The 22,142-nt window shown below is 42.3% G+C and overlaps 1 long non-coding RNA gene across 1 annotated transcript; it reads left to right on the top strand.

Annotated features, from left to right (window-relative positions):
* The first annotated feature begins 397 nt into the window (after nt 1–397).
* Nucleotides 398–1,174, top strand: LOC141116432 (uncharacterized). Its single transcript, XR_012237034.1, has 2 exons — nt 398–535; nt 1,049–1,174. It is a non-coding gene; the product is annotated as an uncharacterized lncRNA (long non-coding RNA).
* Nucleotides 1,175–22,142: the final 20,968 nt, after the last annotated feature.

Genomic DNA, 22,142 nt, shown 5'->3' with positions numbered 1-22,142 from the left:
ATGTAAAGGTAAAATTGGCGACTTACCAGGCTGCAGCCGAACCGCCACACGACTAGCCGTTTGTCCGGATCCCAGCTGGCTCCGCAAAGCAGGACGCCTCCCGACCGATCGATCGTCTTCATCCGCGCTGGTGAGCTCACCGGACTCAGCCGAAGAATCTTGCCGCGGCGACGTCCCCTGCCTCATTTGCACAAGCGGCTCCTCTTCAGGGCTCCTGGAAGCCTCCTCTTCAGCCCCGGGCTCAGTTCTCTCCATGGAAGAGCTGCTGGGCACAGTAGTACCCCCAGCTGCAGCAGGGACGCGCTGTCTCTTTAAGGGGGCGTGTCCCCCAGCCTGGGCCTTCACACTCTTCCTGCTGTGACGTCCCGCCTGCGATGTGGATGGTGAACCAGCAGAGGGCGCTCCCACCCCACCGCTGTTCGTGACTACAATCTCATCCAGCTGAGCTCCGCTCTGCGCAGCAGTGGCAGAGGGAGCCGAACGCTCCGGAGCCCTGTGTCGGCGGCTGGCGGGGGACGATGACGGCACCCCCCCAGTGAGTCTCCCTGAAGCCTGGGCATCCTTCTCTCTCTGGACAGCTGAGGGGCAGGGACGCCCCCCACTGCGCATCCCGCTGCGTCTCCCCCGCTGAGCAGCCCTCCCACACAGGACATCTACACGGGGGGGGGAGGGGGAGGGCTGCCGCATGCTCCGGCCTGAGCTGCGAGCAGTAGAAGAGCGCCGTGGGGTAGGATTCCTCCCAGGGCCCACACCGGAAGCATGAGCAGGCAGCCCCGCAGTAAGCCCTGGAGGGTCCCTGGGACAGGGGCTCCTTCTCGCTCGATGAGCCTTAGGGACAGGAGATGGGCTCAGGCGCTCCGGCGGGCGCACCTTTCTAGCTCGTTTCCTCCCCGGGGAAGAAGGGACAGGTGAAGTAGAAGATCCCGACCCCCCAAGCACGTCAGCCAGCTGCTGCTGCAGCCACTGAGGGCCCCGTTCGACTGCTGCGGCCCTGACCTGCGCTAACAAGGCCTCTAGCTCACTCATCTCCCTGTCTGTCTACCTGCAGGTGACCAGCACGTATGTCCCAAGAAGATGTCTCCTCTCCAAACTTCTCCGAGTGATGCAGAATCCACCCCCTACACCGGACCCCAACCTCTGAATCCAGCCCCCACCAACTTCTACCTCCAATCAGGTAAGAGCTGAACCTGTGACCCACCACTGACCTGACTGACCGTTCCCTGACCCCTGTTCCTCCCCTAGTCATGCATCCCCTCCGTCTATTCTCTCCTACGGGTCTCACTTTCCTTGTTACATTAAGCCCTCATGCACACAGGCTGTTAAAATAACGTTATGAAAACGCCAGTATCTTTGCAGTGATTTTTTTTAACTTTTTTCAGCTTTTTTCAGCATTTTTGCAATAGCGTTTTTCCGCGTTAGCGTTTTTTAGCGTTTTTTTTTTTCAAATTTTTTTTTTTTTTTTTTTTTTCAATGGATCAAAAACGCTAAAAAACGTTGGTGAATGACGTTTTTGAGCGTTTTTCAGCGTTTTTCAGCGTTAGAGCGTTTTTACAGCTGAAAAACGTCTCTCAGAACCCACAGCTCAAAAACGCATAGGTGGGCATGAAGCCATAGACTAACATAGACAGGCCTTTTTAAGCTGCAAAAAAAGCTCAAAAAAGCAGCTGTAAAAACGTCCGTGTGCATGAGGACTTATGTATGTGTATATGCATAGCTCTCAACTGTCGCTGATTTCGAGGGACTGTCCCTGATTTGGAACAATGTCCCTCTGTCCCTCTTTCCTCCTCATTTGTCCCTCATTTTGGTCTGATCTGTATAGATATGTATAAAATGCACTTTTTATCTATCAAAAAGTGTTTTCCAGCACTAAACCTTTCATCTGATTTCAAAATTGCTGCATTTGTAAATTCCAAAAGCCAATATAAAGAAATAGTAGTGGTAAAAAAAAAAAGCACTTGTGGGTTTAATTAAGGGGTGTGTCCTATGCCTGCATGCTTTTTCTGATAGGTGTCCCTCATTCCCATTTCAAAAAGGTTGGGAGGTATGGTGTATGTGTTTCTTTTTTATGTTTTTTTAGCAGAAAGTAAAAAAATATTGTTTTTTATTCAAAACTGTCAGTCTTTTGTTTCAAATACCACCAAAAGAAAGCTCTATTTGTAGGAAAAAAAGGACATTGATTTTATTTGGGTACAGCGTCACGCAATTGTCGGTTAAAGCAATGCAGTGCCGTATCGCAAGAAATGGCCTGGTCAGGAAGTGGGTACAACCTTCCGGAGCTGAAGTGGTTAATGCAGTTATTCTCTCCATAACAAACAGGGTTTGATTTACTAAAACAGGAGAGTGCAAAATCTGGTGCAGCTGTGCATGGTAGCCAATCAGTTTCTAAATTCAGCTTGTTCAATTAAAGTGTTACTTAAACCCAGGAGCCTGCATTCACTATATCTGGTCCCCCACAGTACACAGAACATGGAAATGCAATCATTTTAGTAAATAGTGGTGTAGTGGTTAACACATCTGCCTAGCAGCAAAAGGGTCACTGGTTTGCATCCCAACCATGGCACAACCTGCCTGGAGTTTGCATGTTTCCTCCCACACTCTCCAAAGACATGCTGGGAGGTTAATTGGTTCCTGTCTAAGGCTGGATTCACACCTATGCATTTTTTGTGCTTTTTGCATTTTGCAGATTTGCACTACAGATCGTGTTCCATAGGAAACCATGTTAAATTGACTCTAGTGCAAATCTGCAAAATGCAAAAAGCACTAAAACTGCATAGGTGTGAATCCAGCCTAAATATGTCCTAGTATGTGTATGTATGAATGTGAGTTAGGGACCTTAGATTGTAAGCTCCTTTGGGGTAGGGATTGATGTGAATGTACAATGTAAAGCGCCCGGTAAATTAACGGCGCTACACAAGTACCCGAAATAAATATTAACGGCTTAATACCTTATCTCAATAGCAGTTGAAGCACCCTCTAGTGTGCTAGAATAGATTTGTGTTAGTGTAGGTAAATTGTTTTTCTGTGTCAGGGTGAGTGACTCAGGGAGGGCTGGATGACTCACAGGCAGCAACTCTGAGACCTCCACCTACTTCTGGAAGCTGGTAGAAGATTCTAGAAGGATGGGTGTGGAGGAGGTGGAAGAGCTGCCAGGAGTATTCTGAGAGCCCTGATAAGTCCCCAACAGATGGGTTGGTGAGGGGAAGGCCCCCTCAAATATTCGGGGTTAGCCCAGCTGGGGTAGTGGAGTTCGGGTAGAAGCTGGAGATGGAGTGTTAGGCAGTCAGTGGCCCTTGAAGGTGCCCCCTAGTCTGAGAGGGGATGATCTTGGGCCTGGGCTCAAGTGCGGAAGGGACCCCTCCTCACAACACACACACAGGTGTCCTGACCAGGAGGCACGGGAGCAAAGTGGAGGACAGCAGGAGAACACTGCCAGGGAAATCTCCAGGGATGAAGACAACCAGGTGAGCTGGTGAGTGTTGCAGTTAGAGGACTGAGAGGAATGCCTGAAGGGACTGGGTGCAAGCAGTCTGGGGTGGATGCAGAGTCAGTCTGGGAGGACTGTAGAGTCTTAGGCCCCGTTCACACTCATGCGACTTGTCCTGCGACTTGGGACTGCAAAGTTGCATGACAAATCGTACCCCATGATTTCCAATGGGTGCCGTTCATATCTGTGTGACTTCAAAGTAATCTCTGCACTACTTTGGTCTGACTTTGATGCAACTTAAGGTCATTAGACCTCAAGATTACACAGGCATTTCCTCAAGTTGCGTTCAAGTCGCGTCAGTCGTGCGACTTTCAGGTTGCACAAGTGTGAAAGGGGCCTTAGCAAGGAGGGCTAGAGAAAGGGGCAGCTGCAGCCAGGTGACAATGCCTGAAGAGGTGGCACTAGGATCAGTAGCCACAGGAGGACAGCTGGGCACTAGGACATTTCTACACTACCAAAGGGGCCCGCGGTCCCTTCCTGTAAAGGGCACCAATCTGACTGGGCCCTATTGTCAGATCACCTGACAGTGTGCCAGCTTGTCCTGGGAGTTGTAGTACTTCAAGCAAGTGTTGTGCTGTAGGAGCTGAGGAGTGTAAATAGACTGTACAGAAGAAGTTGTCATTGGAGAAGTTCTGTTAAAATCAAGTGGGCATCCCATACTACCCTTTTTCACATAATACAACTTTACTCATAGAATATATATATATATATATATATATATATATATATATATATATATATATATATATATATATTTCTTATGCAGCTTATAATTTGGATCCCTGTGATGGACATCTAATCTGACCATCAAATGCATATACATGATAGATTGACATTCCCTTCAGTGCCAGAAACATGACATATTTGATATTCTCCTGATTTGCGGCCAAAGATAAGGCAGATTGGGGCCACCTGTTTGTCGTTCGTTTGGGTGATCCTCGGGGAAAATCCAGCTGTGATGATTTTAAAATATACTCTGGTTAACAATATTTGGTTTCCTATCTAAGATATCCACAATTTTTTCCCCCTGAAGAAGATCGTTTATATCCAATAGAGGTTGAAACGCATTGGGGACACCCCATATGGCAATCCACAGTGGTGAATTGTACTTAGTTATTGTGGTTTTTCGGACATCCATTAGAATATTGTACAAAGCTCATGTTGTTATCCTTTTAAATGTATATGGATCTCTCTTATTTCATTCTTTGTTTTTCAACATATTTTTTTGATAATACTATGTAAAGTTAGAATTGTTTTATATATCAATAAAGCAAAAATTCTTACAAACCAGTAATCAATTCTTTGAGCTGCGTATAGGCCCTGGGAGAAATAAGCTTTTTCTTTCCCATACTACCCTTAACCCCATCCAAGTATCCAATACCCCTAATAAAAAAACAAAAAACAAAGGCCGCCAGGACTGCTTCCTGACTCAAGAGGGCTGTGGAAATTTGGCGTGCCTGGCTGTCCAGAATGGGGGATCCCTTATTCACCAACAGCTCCTACGGGGTAGCGCTACACATCTAACACTACCCTCTTCCCAGATTCACAATGCTGCTGTGCAAAGATGTCTCCATTGCTCCTCCATAAAGACACCATAGGACAGGAAGTGTGTAACTGGCAGGTTTAATAGGTGGAAAATAAAGCTTTAAAAAAGAAAACTAATGCAGCCACCACATTTAAAAACTGGTAAATAGAAAAAAAAAAAAAAAAATATATATATATATATATATATATATATATATATATATATATATATATATATATATATTTTTTTTTTTGGTTTGATACCACTTTAATGTCACAAGTGAGTTTAGGTCTGCTCTAGGTTTCTCAAAAAAAAAATTCTTATTTCTGGAGAATTATTTAGTGAAAATGGTCATTTTTAACAAACTGCAACTTGCAGGTGTTCACCCAGGAAGTGGCGCTCTTCTATAACTTAAGTTAAGGTTGATTTTGCGGTTGCGTCAGTCCCTGGCTCCCTCACAGCCCTGTCCAGGTACTTAAAGTTTCCAATTTCAGCATCCCGAGGTAATGACATTTTGCGAAGCTAATGACTTGCACAGTCTGAAATGTAATGTGTGCTTTAGCTGTTGTTTAATTTAATTCTCTGAGTTGAGCATCTCCTGAAAAAAAGATTCGGACGTGATGGAAAAAATGTAGATTGGTGAATGGCTTATGGAATAATTACATGTGGTAAGTAATTTGATCTGAAGCACATTGGTAATGGCATTAGAACGCAGTGGAGGCTTTGTAAGGAATTAGACTGTGGCAGAAGTATTTACTAAATAAAATACTAGGTTATCTTCTGCCTAATCACCGAACACGAGGTCTGATAAAAGCCTAATCCACTTATGGCCAGACTCGGATTTTAGCCTTGCTGCAGTAAACAGGGAAATGAAGGACATGTCATCTGAAACTATTATGGTTTGGGAACATTTTATTTTATGTTTCTGTGCTTTTAACGCTTTCGCTGTCAGGGCAGTTTTTGCTTTTTTTACTATATACTCCCAAAATGTTATAAATATTCTAAAAGTAGAGATCCAGGAGAATAAAATAGTGGTAGTTCCAATTTTTTATGTCACATCATACACTATATTGCCACAAGTATGTGCGCACGCATATGAACTTTAATGGCAACCCAGTCTTAGTCCGTAAGGTTCAATATTGAGTTGGCCCACCCTTTGCAGCTATAACAGCTTCAACTCTTCTGGGAAGGCTGTCCACAAGGTTTAGGAGGGTGTCTATGGGAATGTTTTCACCATTTTTGCAGAATCGCATTTGTTAGGTCAGGTACTGATGTTAGACGAGAAGGCCTGACTCGGAGTCTCTGCCCTAATTCATCCCAAAGGCATTCTATTAGGTTGAGGTCATTCAAGTTCCTCCACCCCAAACTCACTCATCCATGTCTTTATGGACCTTGATTTGTGTACTGGTCCAAATAATTTGGTGAAGGAGGGATTATGCTGTGAGGTTTTTTTTTGCAGGGGTTGGGCTTGGCCCCTTACTTTCAGTGAAGGGAACTCTTAAGGCGTCAGCATATCAAGACATTTTGGACAATTTCATGCTCCCAACTTTGAGGGGACAATTTGGGGATGGCCCCTTCCTGTTCCAACATGACTGCGCACCAGTGCACAAAGCAAGGTCCATAAAGACATGGATGAGCGAGTTTGGGGTAGAGGAACTTGACTGGCCTGCACAGAGTTCTGACCTCCTCAACACGATAGAGCAACTTTGAAATGAATTATGCCCCGTACACACGGTCGGACTTTGTTCGGACATTCCGACAACAAAATCCTAGGATTTTTTCCAACGGATGTTGGCTCAAACTTGTCTTGCATACACACGGTCACACAAAGTTTTCGGAAACGTAAAACACGTACGTCGGGACTATAAACGGGGCAGTGGCCAATAGCTTTCATCTCTTTATTTATTCTGAGCATGCGTGGCACTTTGTCCGTCGGATTTGTGTACACACGATCGGAATTTCCGACAACGGATTTTGTTGTCGGAAAATTTTATATCCTGCTCTCAAACTTTGTGTGTCGGAAAATCCGATGGAAAATGTGTGATGGAGCCTACACATGGTCGGAATTTCCGACAACAAGGTCCTATCACACATTTTCCGTCGGAAAATCCGACCGTGTGTACGGGGCATTAGAGTGGAGAGTGCGAACCAGACCTTCTCGTCCACATCAGTATCTGACCTCACAATTGCACTTCTGGAAGAATGGTCAAACATTCCCATAGACACATTCCTAAACCTTGTGGACAGCCTTCCCAGAAGAGTTGAAGCTGTTATAGCTGCAAAGGGTGGGCCAACTCAATATTGAACCCTACAGACTAAGACTGGGATGCCATTAAAGTTCATGTGTGTGTAAAGGCAGGCATCCCAATACTTTTGGTAATATACTGTATTAGTTCAATGGTTTATCAAATGCAAAATGTCAGTAAACAATGCACTAAAGTTAATTTAAAGCGGAGGTTCACACAAAAATTGAACCTCTGCTCTTCGGAACCCTCCCCCCCTCCAGTGTCACATTTGGCACCTTTCAGGGGGGAGGGGGGTGCAGATACCTGTCTAAGAAAGGTATTTGCACCCACTTCCGGGCATAGACTCCCACGGGAGTCTATGCCTCTTCCTGTCACGCTGCTCTGTCTGCTGGGACACACACGGGTCCCAGAGACAGCACGGACCATTGATTGCGCTGCGCGGCTCGTGCATGCGCAGTAGGGAACGGGGAAGTGAATCCGCAAGGCTTCATTTTCTGATTCCCATACCGAAGATGGCGGAGGCAGCATCTTAGTCCTCAAGGACAAAATCCCAGTAGCCCAGTAGTATTTCCAAAGATATGAAATGTTTATAGCAAATGGTATGTATACTTCAAACATTCCTATAGCAGGGGCAGATATGTGTCTTATATCCAAGCATGAAGAGACCAACAGAGCAGTACTACTGAGAGGTACAGCACCCGGCTGTCTCCCAGGGGCATATCTATTTGTCTCAATCTCTATGCATTGCATGCTAGCTTGGGCTGTATTATATGCCGCTAGCAGTGCTCAACCTTATTAGGTTTTTCCCCTTTTTGGATGTTGGAGCTCTCAGTAGTACTGCTCTGTTGGTCTCTTCATGCTTGGATATAAGACACACATCTGCCCCCGCTATAGCAATATTTGAAGTATACATACCATTTGCTATAAACATTCCATATCTTTGGAAACTTTCCGGCTACTGGGATTTTGTACATGAGGCCTAACCAAATTGAAGACAGTGAGATTCGCTCTCTTTTTTCTTTTGTTACGTCTCTGAACTTTGATCGTGTCCTGAAGAAGCCTTACGGCGAAAGGCGTAGACGCACAAGGGCTCACTGTAGAAACTGTATCATTTTCATGTCTTTCATGTTTTTATCCTTCTTTGAACAGTATGTTTATGCGATGTACTTTTTTCAATAAATGTTATGAATATTATTTTTGCTATTTCTCCATTGTTTCTATGCCTTAAAAGTCGAACTTTTGGTTACTCTATTAGTACCCGTTCCTGTTTCTCTTACATGGTATATAAGAACTGACTATCCAACATTTAAGATCGTCTCTGAGGAAGAGGGGATCTTCTTGTGGTTGGGATCCATCTGGTTGACTTGCATACCTCCCAACTGTCCCCGATTTCGAGGGACTGTCCCTGATTTGGAGCAATGTCCCTCTGTCCCTCATTTCTCCTCATTTGTCCCTCATTTTGGTCTGATCTATAAAGATGTATATAAAATGCACTTTTTATCTTTCAAAAAGTGTTTCCCAGTGCTAAACCTTTCATCCAATTTCTAAATTGCTGCATTTGCACATTTTTTAAAGCCAATATAAAGGAATAGTAGTAGTAAAAAAAGCACTTGCGGATTTAATTAACCTTTGTTTTGGGCTAATTCTCCTTTAAGGGGGTGTGGCAGGGGGCATGTCCTATGCCTACATACTTTGCTAGTAGGTGTCCCTCATTCCCATCTCAAAATGTTGGGAGGTAGACACGTGCAATCCGTTTTGTAACAAATCAAAATTCGGACGAATTTTGCATCTTTCAGACATTCGGATGCATCCGAATAAAAAAATAACGAATTTCAACTAATATGAAAGAAATTATAGCGGATATAATGAATTAATTCGACATGATTTGTTAGTTTGTTAAAGATCTAATGAAACAAAAGGTCAACTCAAAGTAAATCTTACAGTCCAATCAGCTGATTAATTTTGTGCTGGAGGTTGGATTACTGGCAAAGTGCATTCCTGAGAACTGAGTGAGAAGGGCGTTGTATTGTATTTGAGCAGAGGAGAAGAGATATTGTCATTGTGTGTGTTAATAGATTCAATAAACAAACTTTCCAAACTATGAATCATTATCATGAATATACATATACATAAATATCAAATTTCAACTAATACGAAAGAAATTATAGCGGATATAACGAATGAATTCAACATGATTCGAGATTCCGTATAACGAATATCGACACTCTGCGAATAATAACGAATTATCCGAAAACGAATTAACGTAACATAACGAATATAACAGAACGAAATTATGTATTTTACGAATGACAACGAACCAAAACTAAACAAAATTTCCCGTTGTGCACAAGTCTATTGGGACTTGGTTGTCCAGGACATTATGGATACTGATGTGCTTGTCTAGCTATCACAAAGGTAATGCGCAAGGCTGGTGTGCCCTTTGTTTTTATATTTTTTGGTGTCACTTCTGGGCATCCCCAGCCCTGAGGGGGCTGCAAAGCTTGGCCTATGGCAGAGTAGCTGAAGTGTGATCCATCATTGTCAGGGCATTTCTCTTGAGGGCAGGAGGTTGTTATTTTGCTTTATATATTCATTCACTCATATTACATACTCATTTTCAACACAGGGGTTTAACCTGCAGTACCTTTTCTGCCTCTAGGTGTCCTCAGTCTGATAGCTAACATCATTCAACCCACTTCTTCTGAGCCCAGGTGATCTTGGACCTACCCCGGCCTATGATTGGCTAGGCAAAGAGGAAGCAGCACAGTGATAACCTCATTTATCTGGTATTTTGTTCTCACCTCCTATTAGCATGCTCCTTGTCAGCACATGAACTGACTTGTACTGCTTCTTTCTTTCACACAGGCACAATTCCGATACTTACACTGCTTACATAAAAAAAGAAAAAAAAAACACAGAGCTGCATTCATTTGTATTCTTTCTTAGCATCACTTGGTGAACTCTGGGACATCTGGACCTGTACAAAAATTTTATACAAATATATATTTTTTTTATTAATAAATCTCTGGATCTGTCAACTCTAACTGATGGTCCTAGGGTGTGAAATACAGAATACCTTGTGTATGGAATAATCACCTCTCAATTCACCTGACATCTTTATTCAGGCATGTTGTGCTCACACCACTCATTGCCATGCACAATGCCCACACATTATTTTATTTATCCTGATTTCTGAATGGGCCATAGATAAGCATGGTGAATTCATGTCGTGTGTGATGTTAGGAATTCTGAGTAGTATGATTCACTGCACAGTCTTCTCCAGTAATACAGGTCATTAGGTTTCACGCTCTGCGCTTCTCCAGAAGTAAATCAATGATTTAACCCTCAATAACCATGGCTCTTGTTAACTAAACACACAAAGGGATAAGATACATGAGCAATTTTATTCTTTACTGAAAGATTTAAGCACTCACTGGCAGTCATTGCAATAGGCTAGAGCAGGGGTCTCCAAACCTTCTGAACAAAGGGCCAGTTTACGGTACTTTAAGCTTTATGAAGGCCAGGTTGAGACCAGTGGGAGAAGAAAATGTCCTAACTTCACCGGAAGTAATCAATGTTTCAGGCTTGGTGGTCAATATGAGTAAAAAAATTACATGCCTGTGGTCAGTAGGAGGAGGAATAGTGCCTGATCATTGTTATCAGTGGGAGCAATAGTGCCCCATCATTGGTATCAGTGGGAGCAATAGTGCCTGTGAGCGAAATTCACCTGAGACCACACTCTGGATCAAGTTAAGAAGTTTTCTTTATTTGTACTGGTTTGTCCTGTTTTTGGGCCTCAGTGTTTAGATCCAAGAGTATTAGTACCAACGCTACAATGCTTCCAACTGTCATTATCCCTTTTAGAAATCTGCCTGTCCATGTTTTGGTAAAGTACCCTGGTTCTAACAGTTGTCTTTCCCTGAACTGTTTTACCGCCCCTATGAGTTTGTATTGTGCCATGTATTCTTCACCGGGTTTGAGACGAGTGGGTCCCTATTGGAGTCACCCCCCTTTGTAGTCGGACTTTGCACTCAAGACTCTGTGGGCGTTCCCTGGTCTGGCCCTAGACTTTTTACCTTTTTGCAATGTGAGAGGTGTATCCAGGGTACTCTTTCTGCTATTTTAACTGCTGTGGGTGTAGACAATAGTACCTGGTATGGCCCTTCCCACCTTGGATCTGACCATTGCTTTCTCTTGATTATTTTGATCCAAACCCAATCCCCTGGTTGGACTAGCGTGTCCTGTTTTGTTGATATATCTTGACCTGTAAGAGAGTTTGGAGACAAAACCTCCTTAAGCATTAATAGTTTTCTCATATAGTTTGCAAATTCACAATCCATTTCCTCATCTTCCCTAGCAAATGACTTAAGCTGTGGAATATAGTATGGTCTCTAATATGGTATCTCATAAGGTGTCAACCCTTTAGCTGTGGGGGTTATTCTCATGCTCAGCAAAGCTATTGGCAGACACTGAACCCAGTTTTTTCCAGTTTCCTCCATTAGCTTCCTCAGTTTACTTTTTATAGTACCACTATGCTTTTCCACAGTACCTGCAGACTGTGGGTGGTAAACACAATTACCAGGCAATACTTCTTATTTTCACATTTGTTTAGTTCAATGAAATCCATACATATTGTGTGAAAGGGGTAGGGAGGCCCAGGAAATTGGCCTCTCAGTGTCCCTTGCACATGACATTTGTTACAGGTCACACAGATCAGACAAAATTTTTTTTAGTAATTTGTAAATCCATATGTTGTGAACACTTTATTAATCATCTGTACCATCCCCCCTTTTGAGACATGGGCCTGCCCATGACTCAATAAAACGACATATCTAAACAATGAGGTAGGCAATATAGGTTTACCATCTCTGCTTATATAAATACCTTCTATCCGTACTGCCCCTTTTGACAACCATTTTTGTTTCTCAGCCTCGGGTGCTGATTTTTGCATTTCTATTAACGATGTTTCATCTATCATGCTCTGCATTTCTGCTGGTTTCGCAAGATAGGAATGTACTTATATCAATAACAGCAAATACCTTGTTCGCAGGCTGGAGGTCATTCAGGAGGACATGGGGGGTCAGGCACTACTGCCACATCTTTATTTATTGCTTTTAAGTCCTGAACGAATATCCAGCCTCCTTGTGGCTTCTTAACAGGAAACAATGGTGTAACACAGGGTGAATCCGGACACTCTATGACCATACCCCTACATTGCTTTTTCCTGACCACAGGATCCATTCCAACCTCTGCATCCTTTCTCAAAGGGCACCGTTTCTTGATGCAGTCTCACAGTACCCTTGGAGGTGACATGCACCTCACTTGCTGTTTTAATTAGTCCTACATCACCTTTTCCTCTTGACCAAAGATGGTCAGGGATGTCTTTTAGTGTATCCTCTTCCTCCCGGGTCAAGAGGACCAGTCATTCTTTGTCATAATGTCACCTGAAAGGTGCATCCCTTTCATACTTTGTGTGACCCAATCATTTAACAAATTTCCCAACTCATACCATTCTACTGTAGTGCTTCAAGTAATTGACACATGGGGTGTAACTCCTTTTAGAAGCATAAATTAAAAAAAAAATTTCAACAAATGTTTAAGAATAAGAAAGTATTCTGAGATTTTCTGCTCAGCTCATCAAGTTTCTGTCTAAAATCACCAGACATAACTCCCTAAACGTGCCCCTTTCATCTCGTACTGAGATGAACTGTCACAAAAGTGATTTAATGTTTTTGCACATACGTGCAGACAGCTATTTCTAACATGGTGGCTAAACCTTCTACTTTCCTACACTCATACTGAAAGAAATACATTAGCTTGTCTAACATGTAAAACCTACAGCTGTAAAAATCTTTTTAAGCATGACATTAATTACATTAGCAGCATTGAATTTATCTACAGATTCAAGCTATGCTGGGACTTGTGGTTCCACAACAGACAGTACTCAGAGAGCAGCTACAACAAGGAGATATATACACAATGGGGGTTATTTACTAAAGGAAAATCCACTTTGCACTGCAAGTGCACTTGGAAGTAAATGCGCTGTAGATCCGAGGGGGACATGCAAGGAAAATAAAAAACACAGCTTGCACATGATTGGATGATAAAATCAGCAGAGCTTCCACTCAATTCAGATCTACCCCTTATATTTAGAGCGACTGCACTTCCAAGTGCACTTTTAGTGCACTTTCAAGTGTACTTGCAGTGCAAAGTGGATTTGCCTTTCGTAAATAACCCCCAATGTATATCTAAGCATCCAATCAGGGCAGAGATCATCACATTCATCTGCACCATCAAAACGTCTAATATTTTTATGACTATAAACTTCAGTATTATTTATGTCACACTGAATCATCTGCCTATTGAAGTATTTCAGCAAGAAAAGGGGGCTAATGACTATAAAACAAAACAAACCTTTTTTTCAGTTTAAGAGCCTATGATTACCTACATACATTTCCCTTCCAGAAGCAGTATGCTTGATACAATGTCATAAATTTCCTAAAACAAACAACTTTCTTTTTTCTGTAGTTTAAATAACTTCTAACTCCTCAGCCTATTCATTGTAGCTTGAATACCTCATCGGGGAGGAGGCAGGTGGCCATGCTGTCTCCCTCCCGATCCCAATACAGGGTTTTCAAGGTAATTCTGACCCCTTTAAACTTAGTTTCTTTTCATAATTTATATTAGGTCCTGAAGAATGTTTTAAAATGCATTGTACAGTGAGAATGATGCTGGACCATGTAGTTCTTCACTTTAACCTTTTTTCCACCTTGTTCAGGAGGGATTGTTGCATGCACCCAGGACCTGCAGTACATAAAACCAGGCTATACCAATGATAAGGCTCGTTGTTAGTCTTTACTACATGTGCTTTGCAAGTATGGTGGCCTCTCAAGCCCCCCTTAGCTGGTATAACCGAGATATCAAGTGCATGCAACAAATCCCTGCTCAGCAGGTTAACCGGACATCGTTTAGATATCACATTTTTACATTCAGCATTTTTGCCCGGTAGTGGGTCCTCTATAGGAAGATTTTCTGAAACATCCTCTTCACAAATTAACCCGTTTGCTGATTTTACAAAAATTGTACCCTTTTTCTTAAAGCGGGGGTCCACCTATCTATCGTTTTTTTTTTTTTTTAGTTCATTCACAAACTTTTCTTCTCAGCATTACATACTCACATATTGTGTGTAATATGTCCACTTGTGTCAGATTTCGTCGGAAAGAATAACTTATATTATTCACTGCAGGCGGTTTCCATCTTCATTGTGGGCATTTAAAGCCCACAAGCATTTATTTCCTGGATGTGGTGAATGCTGTGCTCCCAGCATTCACCGCTCATTCCCGCACATGCTCAGTGACATCCTGGGAAGCCTGAGACTAGCTCCCAGGAGTCTGGGAGAGGCTAGAAACACGCCTACTCCCACGGGAGGAGAACCAGGAAGTGCAAAGAAGAATAGAAAAATAAAAGGTAATTACGGCGATTTACATTTTTTTAAACAGCATGTCAGCATCTAGGCAAGGAAGAGAATACATACAGATATTGTTCAAAATTTGGGTGGAACTCCGCTTTAACTTCTCCAGGCATATCCTGGGGATTAACAGGGTCCTGCACGCCCCTGTGTCACACAGAAAGGTGACTTCTTTCCCTTTTACAACAAGTGTTATTTCAGGTTTAATCTCACTCTGTAAATACATTTCCACATTACATATGTCCAAGACTTCATACCCTTCTGAATTCGTTTCATCGTACATACATTTTGTTTCATACATTTCTTCTCCCTCTAGTCATGCCTCCTCATCCTTTTTCAACTTGCAGTCCCTGGCCAAGTGGCCTTTCCTGCCACACAAAAAACATTCACCCCTTTCTTTCCTACCCTCGTAATCCTTAATGCGAGGTCTACGTTGGGGGTTTCTTAACCTTTCTGTACCTTCTTTCAGCAACATACACATTACACTACCTCTACAGCTCCAAAACCTTTACCTTATTTACCTGTCAGGACTTACCTTTCCTGACATTTCTAAACTCATGAGTATTATTCTCCTGCTTTTAGTGCCGGATTCAATTTTAATTCTTCTACATAATTTTAACACAAGAATCCTTTCTTAATGATGTATCAAAGTTATAACATTTTACCCATTTCTCGAGATATTGTACATTATCTTTGTCTAAATTTTACATGTTTAGTATCATCATTTATTTAATTTCACACACTTCTGACCATTTTAACGCACGTACGGAGTCATTTAAGGTCTTCTCACACCGACACTTATACACAATGTTTTCATTAACTCGCAGATCGGCACAAATTCCTGAAGAGGTTATTGTATTTTTTTAACCCTCCTAGTCCTGTGCTCTACTAGAAAAAATTGGTATTCTTATACCTTTATACAAAATATTTTTGTCAACTCGCAGATTGACACAGAATTTCTTTCCTAATCCTGTGCTCTACTAAAAAACATTGGTATTCTTATCTTCTAACCAAATTGAAAACAAATTGTGAATTGTTCTTACCTTGAACCAGAATGGGTCTTTTCTGGCAATTCTTGGGAACCCGTCACCTGATAGGGACCAGTCGGTCGACCATCCTCCGTTAACGTCAATTCAGACGGAGGACTTTGTAATAAGGTATCTCGTGTGTTCTGAGATTCCCCCGTACGGTAACAGTCACCGGTGGTCTGGTCCCTTCACAGGATATTGAGTTCTGGCTCGAAGGACCAATTTGTGAGCGAAATTCACCTACACTTTGGATCAAGTTAAGAAGTTTTCTTTATTTGACTTGTACGAGGAGACAAGTTACAACAAAGGGACGGATATTTTCCTATTGGTTCTGACTGCCTGTCACCCGTGCAATAGGGCTGCATAGACAAACAGTCTATCTGAACAGATAATGGCCACTGGTTCTGACTTCTATGACCCGTGCAATAGGGCAGCATAAATAGAGTTCAGCCTTATGAGCTCCTATCTGACTTGTCTGTCTAACAATTGTAGAACTTGCATTTACCCTTTTACAAGCCTTATCTTAGCCATCTCTCCTAGATATGATTGGTTGCTAAGAATGTAATGTAACATCAATGTAACTAACCATAAATCTGACACCTGTTCTACAACCAGACAAACTTAATTATTCCCAGAATTCCTTTATGTTCATTAAAGTGATTTATAACTGGTTTTGTCCAATTAAAAAGTGTAGAGACAGTATGGCACCCAGCTGTGCTGAATCAACCCTCTTCGTTCTGATAAGACTTCAGAACTTCAAGGATAACAAATTTACAACTTTGGGAGAATGAATTTTCAATAACCCCACCATTATGTGTTATATGTCTTACTATACAATTCTATGTGTATGTATACATATATGGGTTTCACAAAAAAGTACTGTAATATATATATATATATATATATATATATATATATATATATATATATATATATATATATATATATATATATTTATATATATATATATATATATATATATATACATACATACACATCAGTGTTATCCTATTCAATGTGTTTTAACAGTTTTAATGAGGGCACAAGCAGGCCCTTGTTTGACCCTGTTAAACTTAATTAATGTACTGTACATAACTTTCCCATATTCCACACAATTATTTCTAAACCACCTGTATAAGATGTTCTTATCTTATCTCTGTGATTTATATGCATTTCAAGGACTCGAAACAATTTTATGTAACTTGAATCTGTTCTAATGAACTTTCACCCAGTAAAAATATCAGCACGAAGCAGAGAGGTCATCTAAAGTTCAACATTTAAGCAATCTCATGCAAGCATTCATTAAATGATTATAAAATAAGAATCTAAATTCTCTAACAGTGTCCCATCATTGGTATCAGTGGATGGAATTGTGTCCCATCATTGGTATCAGTGGGAGGAATAGTGCCTCATAATTGGTATCAGCGGGAGGAATAGTGTCCCATCATTGGTATTAATGTATGAAATAGTGCCCCATCATTGGTATCAATGGGAGGAATAGTGTCCCATCATTTGTGTCAGTGGGAAGAATAGTGCCCTGTCATTGGTATCAGTGGGAGGCATAATGCTCTATCATTGGTATCAGTGGAAGGAATAATGCTCCATCATTGGTATTAGTGGGAGGAATAGTGCTCCATCATTGGTATCAGTGGGAGGAATAGTGCCCCATCATTGGAATCAATGGGAGGAATAGTGCTTTATTATTGGTATTAATGGGAGGAACAGTGCCCCATCATTTCTCTCAGTGGGAAGAAGAATGCACTGTTATTGATATCAGTGAGAGGAATAGTGCTCCATCATAATAAGTAATAATGGCATGAGTATTGCCCCATCAGTGGTATCAGTAGGATGAATAGAGCCCAATTATTGATATACATGGAAGGAATAATGCCCTGTTATTTGTATAAGTGGGAGAAATAGTGTTCCATCTTCGGTATTAGTGGGAGGAATAGAGCTCCATCATTGGTATCTGTGTAAGGTCTCAATGTTGTTGTCAGTGGGAGGAATAGTGCCCTGTCATTGGCATTCATGGGAGGGATAGTGCCCCATCATTGGTATTAGTGGGATGAATAGAGCCCCATCATTTGTATCAATTATAAGAAGAGTGCAATGTCATTGGTATCAGTGGGAGGAATAGTACCCCATCATTAGTATCAGTGGGAGAAATAGTACCCCATCATTGGTATCAGCGGGAGGAATAGTACCTCATTATTGGTATCAGTGGATGGAATAGTGCCTCATCATTGGTATCAGTGGGAGGAATAGTGCCCCATGATTAGTACTGTCAGGATGTTTAAACAATTAATTAAGCCAGTGAATATTGATTGTTTAATCGATCATTGTAAAACAGTAACTCCAATATAAAAATAAATCGTTAAAAACAATTATTATTATTATTATTATTATACAGTATTTATATAGCGCCAACAGTTTACGTAGCGCTTTACAACTAGAGGGTAGACAGTACAAATACAATACAATTTGATACAGTAGGAATCAGAGGGCCCTGCTCCTTAGAGCTTACAATCTAAGAGAGCTTACAATCTAAAAACAATTAAAATGGTTGTAAAAAAAAAAAGATATCCTGTTCCCTTTATGCAGATTAAACAGCACAGTGCTTGTGCTGTCCAATCTGCTCCTTTTTAAGCTGTGAAAAACCTGGTTGATCATGCCTGTTCCTGTGTTCCCCTCTGTGTGCTGTGTGCAGGCTTCTTACTCCCTGATTACAGCAGTCAGTTTACTTGCTTCCATCATCCCGCTACTCTCCCCTCTCCCCCTCCCTCCCTACCTGTCAGCTCCTGTGTGTGCGAGCCCCCCCCCCAGTCACTATTAGTAGCTGGCAGTAAAGTTAAACAAATATTACTTCCAGCCCCTCTCTTTTATCATGCTATAACACACTGTGTACATGTTAGTGTAAAACGATTCATGTAATTACCTTATCTCAGATCTTTTCTGGCCGGTCATGTGACCTCTGGCTGCTCTCCTCCTCCAATCTGAGGGCTACAGTGGGAGGGGCCAGTACAGCAGTCACGTGATCTCCCCGGCTGACGTCAGAGGGGGATCTCGGCCCCTTCTGCTGTAGCCCTTAGATGGGATGAGGAGAGCGGCTGGAGGTCCCATGACCGGCCATAAAAGACCTGAAATAAGGTAATTATAGGCATCGTTTCACACTAACATGTACACAGTGTGTTATGTCTTGATAAACAGAGAGCTGGCAGTTTTTTTTACATAACAACCACTTTAAGCTAACCAATAAATTATTCCTGAGCTTCGTTGCCCTATGCAGATATTATTTTAAGCACAATAAAATTGGGTGAAAGTACAGACTGTGAAACTAGAAAAATAAATTAAGATTTCACTTAACAAATACCATTAACAATAGAATTGATAGTGTGACACAGACACTGAGATTTTATATTTGACAAGGAATACTTTAATTTATACGGCCAAAATATAACTATATATACTAGATCAAATCAAGTAATTGATTTCCTCTCTTAGATAGCATAGCCATTGGTAACTAAACCTGGCAGACAATAATCTGCATTTGACAGATTACAACTGTTATTCTCTTACAGAAAGAATATAGGTCTAAATCCATCTGTGGGTTGCGCCAATATGGCAAAAAAATTTAAATCATAAGAAATGACCCAAAAAACGAAAGAAAAAAAAAAAACAAATGAAATGCAAATGAACACTTTTTTTGGCAGTGCACATGTCTACCTGCTGGACTCTTCAAGCCTTACCCACAACTACCCGCCAGGTTCCTCGGACTCAGAGCTACCCGCTGGATCCTTCAAGCTTTTCTCACAGCTACCCGCTGTACTTCGTGGATGAGTTCTCTCCTGAAGCATTCCCAGCTACTTCACAGTCCCCAGCTGATGAAGAAGTCCATCCCCTTTACACTTGCTTCTGGCAACAAGAGTGATTGACCCTCTGGCAACTTCTTCTCCTATGCCTCCAGGCAACGATCAGGTTCCCCTCAGGCCGAGTCTCTTTACACGTGGCTAGGCCTCAGGTTTTAGGCCTACACCTCTGCTGCTGCTCCACGCACACCCACTCAGGCTGCAGCCTGGGTGGAAAGAACCCTAATCATCCAACTCTTTCCGAATAAATAGACTATCCCAGCAGCCTCAGCGGCTAAAGAAACTCCTGCTGAAAAAAGCATATTCACTTATATCCTGAATTCACTGCCAAAGGCAACAGTGCCACCTATTGACAGAAGAGAGAAATCACAGGTAAACACAAGCTTAGGAGAAAACCAAAGACTACAAACTAGCCAGGCTTAGTTACCACATAGCACAACTAAATTTACTAGCAGCCCTGTTTAGGACAAGGGTGCTACATTTGCTTTTTATCATGTAAGAATCTATATTATGCATCTACATTAAAGTTTTTAGTCGATTTACACTATGTGGCTTTCTTTGCTTTGTTTTCTTGTGGATATTCAATTATATATGGTTATCATTGTCTCTACTGACCCTGGATAGGAAGCCAACTTGACATATTGGAACCAACTGGAGTGAAATGAATGTTCTGGGCGTGGAGTGTTTATAACAGACAAATTTGACGCATTAATGCATTTCTTACAATGGTGACGGTTCACATGGTTACTACATTTATAGAGGTAGCACGACCTTCACCTAATATCACTCGTGTTTCCTTAAAGATACACATTGGAGTTGAACAATTTCACACATTTTTTTACCCTGTCAGATTTAATCTTGATATGGACTTTTGCATTGAGCACTTTGTTATCTCTATGTTAGCGTGGCAACAGCATTGGTCAGCGAGTGCACGTTGGTAAGCGAGTGCACATTGGTCTGCGAGTGCACGTTGGTCTGCGAGTGCACGTTGGTCTGCAAGTACCTGTGTATTGTCTTGTTGAGTACCTGTGTATTGTTTTGTTGAGTACCTGTGTATTGTCTTGTTGAGTATTAGTGTCAGGAAGCTAGTTGTTAGGTAATTTGGACAGGGTATAATCCCCAATCCTCATTAAATTAGTAGATATGATGCCTGGCGGGTGTGGAGATGCGACTCGTGTACATCTTGCGGCATGTATGCGTTCCTTGATCATCCGATCGAGGGTGAATACTGCTGTGCAAAATGTAAGCACATTGTTTCACTGGAAGCCCAGGTTCTGAATCTGGGGAAGCAACTGTCAGCACTGAGAAGTCCCTTCATACTAAGAGAGCCTGGAGAGCCAGGAATGTACATGGCAGGTGCCGGCAGGGGCCAGCACAGAGGCGGGTGGAGATAAAGAGGTGCAGGCACTAGGTAAGAGTAGATGGGTGACAGTCAGGAAGGTTAGAGGGGAAAGTGCCAGGTTGGCCGATCCAGGGTTGGAGCATCCCAATAAGTACTCTCCATTGAGTGACATTGGTGAAACCAGTCAGGAACCAGCACTGCTGGAGCTGAGGGACTCTCCTAGCTGCCGGGGGAAGAACTCCTCCGGTGAGAGTGGGGGGGAAGCAAAGGGAAAGGAAAGACAGATTCTGGTGGTAGGGGACTCAATTCTTAGAAGAACAGAGAGGGCAACCTGTAACAAAGACCTGAAGCGCCGAACTGTATGTTGTCTACCGGGCGCTCGGGTTCGGCACATCACGGATCTGGTGGACAGATTACTGGGAGGGGCTGGGGAAGACTAGGCTGTCATGGTGCACATTGGCACCAATGACAAAGTCAGAGGCAGATGGACTGTCCTAAAGAACGATTTTAGGGACTTGGGAGCTAAATTGAGGAAAAGGATCTCCAAGGCAGGCAGAGGGAGATTAGGAAAGTAAAAAAGTGGCTGAAGAGCTGGTGTAGTAAGGAGGGGTTTGGGTTCCTGGAGGACTGGGCTGACTTCTCAGTCGATCACCAGTACTGTAGAAGGGACGGACTATACCTAAATGAGGAGGGTGCAGATCAGCTGGGAGTAAAGATGGCCAAAAAGTTAGAGGGGTTTTTAAACTAGGCGATGGGGGGAGGGCCCAGAGGTAGAGATACTCAGCACGGAACATATTCCACAGGGTAGTATTGGGGGCATTAGTGGTAGGTTTACTAAAGCACATAAACCCAAGGTAAGTAAAGTTACAAGTCCTAGTTGCAATCTCAGAACACCCCATAAAAGGATAGTATGTGACCGGTCTAAACTACGTGGCATGTTCACCAATGCCAGGAGCCTGGCGGACAAGATGGGTGAACTAGAGATACTGTTGTACAAGGAGGATTTGGATTTTGTGGGAATTTCAGAAACCTGGTTCAACAGCTCTCATGACTGGCTAGCAACCATTCAAGGATATACCCTTTATCGCAGGGCTAGAGAGGGTAAAAAAGGGGGAGGGGTATGCCTATATATCAAGAATAATGTAGAAGTGAATGTGAGAGACAGAGTGGGTAGCTTTAATAA

This window comes from Aquarana catesbeiana, linkage group LG13 (assembly GCF_042186555.1).
Source record: "Aquarana catesbeiana isolate 2022-GZ linkage group LG13, ASM4218655v1, whole genome shotgun sequence".
Taxonomy (NCBI): Eukaryota; Metazoa; Chordata; class Amphibia; order Anura; family Ranidae; genus Aquarana; species Aquarana catesbeiana.
Note: the sequence above shows the minus strand (reverse complement) of the source record. Positions and strands in the feature narration are given on the sequence as shown.